This window comes from Mandrillus leucophaeus, unplaced genomic scaffold, assembly GCF_000951045.1.
Source record: "Mandrillus leucophaeus isolate KB7577 unplaced genomic scaffold, Mleu.le_1.0 Scaffold1048, whole genome shotgun sequence".
Lineage (NCBI taxonomy): Eukaryota > Metazoa > Chordata > Mammalia > Primates > Cercopithecidae > Mandrillus > Mandrillus leucophaeus.
Genome location: NW_012098632.1, coordinates 105,823 through 109,936, shown reverse-complemented (window position 1 = coordinate 109,936; position 4,114 = coordinate 105,823). Strand labels below are relative to the sequence as shown.

Here is a 4,114-nt window from a genome sequence, read left to right as displayed (position 1 = left end):
TGTCTGTTTTAATTTAACTTTTATTTTTAGTTACGGGGCACATGTGCAGGTTTGTTATATAGGTAAACTTGTGTCATGGGGTTTTGTTGTACAGATTATTTCTATACCCATTAGTACCCACCCAAGTATTAAGCCTTAGTACCCATTAGCTATTTTTCCTGATTCTCTCCCTCCTCCCACCCTCCACCCTCAAGTGGACCCCAGTGTGTGTTGTTCCCCTCTACGTGCCCATGTATTCTCATCATTTAGCTCCAATTTATAAGTGAGAACATGTGGTATATAGTTTTCTGTTCCTGCGTTAGTTTGCTAAGAATAAATGCCTCCAAATCCATCCATGTTCCTGCAAAGGACATAATCTCATTCTTTTTATGGCTGTATAGTATTCTACAGTGTATATGTGTCACATTTTCTTTATCCAGTCTACCTTTGATGGGCATTTAAGTTGATTCCAAGTCTTTGCTATTGTGAATAGTGCTTCAATAAACATATGTGTACATGTAAGACATGCACTTTCTTTTTTTATTTAATTTATTTTATTGTACTTTAAGTTCCAGGATACATGTGCAGAATGTGCAGGTTTGTTACATACGTGTAGTCTGCCACGGTGGTTTGCTGCACCCATTCACCGTCCTCTAAATTCCCTCCTCTCACCCCTGACTCCCCAACAGGCCCTGGTGTGTGTTGTTCCTCTCACTGTGTCCATGTGTTCTCATTGTTCAACTCCCACTCAGGAGTGAGAAAATGTGATGTTAGGTTTTCTGTTCCCATGTTAGTTTGCTGAGGATGATGACTTCCAGCTTCATCCATGTTTCTGCAAAGGACATGAACTCATTCCTTTTTATGACTGTGTAGTATTCCATGGTGTATATCTACCACATTTTCTTTACCTAGACTATCATTGATGGGCATGTGGGTTGGTTCCATGTCTTTGCTATTGAATATAGTGCTTCAATAAACATACATGTGCATGTGTCTTTATAGTAGAATGATTCATATTCCTTTGGATGTATACCCAGTAATGGGGTTGCTGGGTCAAATAGTATTTCTGGTTCTAGATCTTTGAGGAATGGTCACACCATCCTCCACAATGGTTGAACTCTTTTACATGAAATGAAATGAAATGAGACCAATAGAAGGACTGGGCATGGTGCTCATGCCTGTAATCCCTGCATTTTGGGAGGCTGAGGTGGGATTATCACTTGAGTTCAGGAGTTGGAGACCAGCCTGATAGTGAGACCTCATGTCTACCAAATAAAAATAATTTTAAAAGAAAAAAGATCAATAGATAGGAAAGGAAGAAACAATAGTCTTTCTTTGTCACCATCTTCATTGCATATGTAGAAAACACTAGGAGATTATGAAAAAGTCTTTGGAATTAATCATTGAATTTGCAAAATAATTCATAAAATATATGTAATAAGTCACTCAGATAAACATGAAAACATAGAAAACAATACTAGTCATCTAGGAAGTGCAAGTTAAAACCACAATGAGAAGCCGTCACACATCACTCAGAATAGGTAAAGTTAAAAAGACATAGGATAAGTCTAAATACTGTCAAGAATATGGAAAAAATAAGAATGTCTGATATTGCTGGTAGGAATGCAAAAAATGTGGCAGCCAATTTGTAAAGCAGTATGGCAACTTCTTATACAGTTGTCCATCTATTACCACATGACCCAGCAATTCCACAAATATGTATTTATCCTAAAGAAATAAAAATGTAAGACCACACTTGTAAGCAGTTATTTCTAGTGGCTTCATTAATAACAAACCCTAGCTGGAGGAATCCACATGTCAATCAACTAGAGAATAGAGAAACCAATGCATAAACTGGGATTCCAGCAATACTCAGCAGCTGCTCACCAACAAAAATGAGTGAATGGCATCATCTCAAACATCGTTATGCTAAGGGAGAGATCAAACGAAGGACTATACAACATATGACTGCATGTCCATTAAATTCTAGAAATTTCACTATTGCAGTGACAGAAAACAGAGTGGTGGTTGAGTGAAGGGAAGGGGTGAGGGTGGGAGGCAAGAATTAAATAGAAAGGGGCATAAAGAAGGTTTTTAGGGAAAAGAAACTGTTCTCTACAGTGCCACAGCTCAGGAGTGACTGGGTGGTGGAAACTAAGGGGAGAGGAGGGTGTGAGGGATGAGGGCAGAGAGAAGGGCTGGGGAAGCAGGAGCTGAGGACAAGGAGCAGGGGAAAGGACTCCAAAGCAGTAGAGGAGCCTAGCAGGGGGTTCTCTGCATTCGGTGTTTCTGTACCGGGCAGTGTGGTAGTTACATGACTATAAATAATTACCAATATTCACCAAAAACCGCAGCTAAAACTGGTGAATTTTATTACACGTAAAAAGGCGGGGGGAGGCAAAAATAAAGATATTTTTAGATCATCAAAACCATAAACTCATTTAATTTTAAAGGAAATTCTTCAGAGTGAAGGGAATTTTAATTTTAAAGGAAATTCTTCAAGGTGAAGGGAAATGATACTAGATGGTGACCCAGATACACAGAAAGGAACAATTAACAACAGAAATGATGCACATACACATGTCACATTCACACTCATTTTCTTAATTTCCTGAAGACATATGGCTGCTTGTCTAAAACAAAAAGTATTACACTGTATCACTGAGTTTATAATATAGATTGATGTAATATATAAAGCAATAATAGCATAATGGTAGGTTAAATGAAACTACACTGTTACAAGTATCCTTTATTTTGCCAGATGCAGTTTAATAGAACCTGAACTTCACCGTGAAAAGTCAAGGCATCGGGTTTCCATTCTTACAACAATAAAAAACTAGTGTAAAGAAATATAGCTAAAAGCCACTAGGAAAATTAAAACCATAAACTAAAACCTGTTTATTTGACACATAAGAAAGTAGCAAAGGAGGAACAGAAACAAAAAGATAGGAGACAAATTGAAAACATTTAGCAAAAAGATAAACCAAAATCCAGCCATAGTAAGTGAAGAAATGACGCGACCTTGCTCACGTTAGCAGGACCGCTGAGCACTGTGGGGAGAACAGACATGGGCAGGAGGTGAGGGACAGTGTTAGTGCCACAATTCAGGAGTGACAGGGTAGCGGGGACTAAGGGGGAGGTGTGAGGATGAGAGGGGCAGAGAGAAGGGCTGGAGAAGCAGGAGGTGAGGAAAAGGAGAGAGGAAAGAATTCTAAAGCAGTGGAAGAGCCTAGCAGCGGGGTCTTTGCATTCAGTATTCAATACATTTTGTTGGACTTCCTAAAAACTAATTGGCTCCTTACGATTAAAAAAAAAAAGAATTACAAAAATACCAAGTGTCCAGATAAAATATGCACACTGCTTAGATGTGCATAGTTCAGGAAAACAGGCAGTGTTTGAGCGTCGGTGAAGAGCATTGGGACTGCATGGAGCACTCGCAACTTTGAGGTGATGACTACAGCCTCCGGGTTGCAAGAGACAGTAACAAACCCTGCTTCTTTGTATTCAGGAGATGTTCTGGACTCACACAGAGAAACTAGGACTAGGGAATGAACGTAATTTTAAATGCAACAACTCAGTCACAGATCCATAGTCTGGGAAAGTAAAACTTAGGAGCTTTGTAATGCTGTTTTGACACAGGTCTTTTACAAATTGGATTTCTAATCATTCAGGGATTACCAATATTGTGCTACCTACTGTATTAATAAACAAAAAGGAAACTTCATCTCTATGAGAATCTCTATGTGGTGCCTTCAGACAAAACTTCACCAGGCTTAGAGAGAAAACCCCTGTCTCTACACCTCCATTCCCAGGGCGAGCTCACTCTCTGGCATGAAGTTTCCTGTGGTGAGTTCCACTGTACAAAGGTCCAAGGGGAGAGGTAAGGAGTGGGAGGCAGGGAGTCCAGTTCAGGGACGGTGATTCCAGGACGAGTAGGGAAGGGGAAGGGGCTGGGCGCAGCCTGGGGGGTCTCTCCCTGGTTTCCACAGACAGATCCTTGTCCAGGACTCAGGCAGACAGTGTGACAAAGAGGCTTGGTGTAGGAGAAGAGGGATCAGGACGAAGTCCCAGGTCCCGGGAGTGGCTCTCAGGGTCTCAGGCTCCCAGAGCCTTGTCTGCATTGCGGAGGCGCAGA

The 4,114-nt window shown here is 40.7% G+C and overlaps 1 protein-coding gene across 1 annotated transcript in view; it reads left to right on the top strand.

Moving 5' to 3' along the window:
• The window catches only part of LOC105540194 (HLA class I histocompatibility antigen, B-67 alpha chain-like), a 112,340-nt gene that overhangs the window by 36,580 nt on the left and 71,646 nt on the right, over nucleotides 1-4,114 (top strand).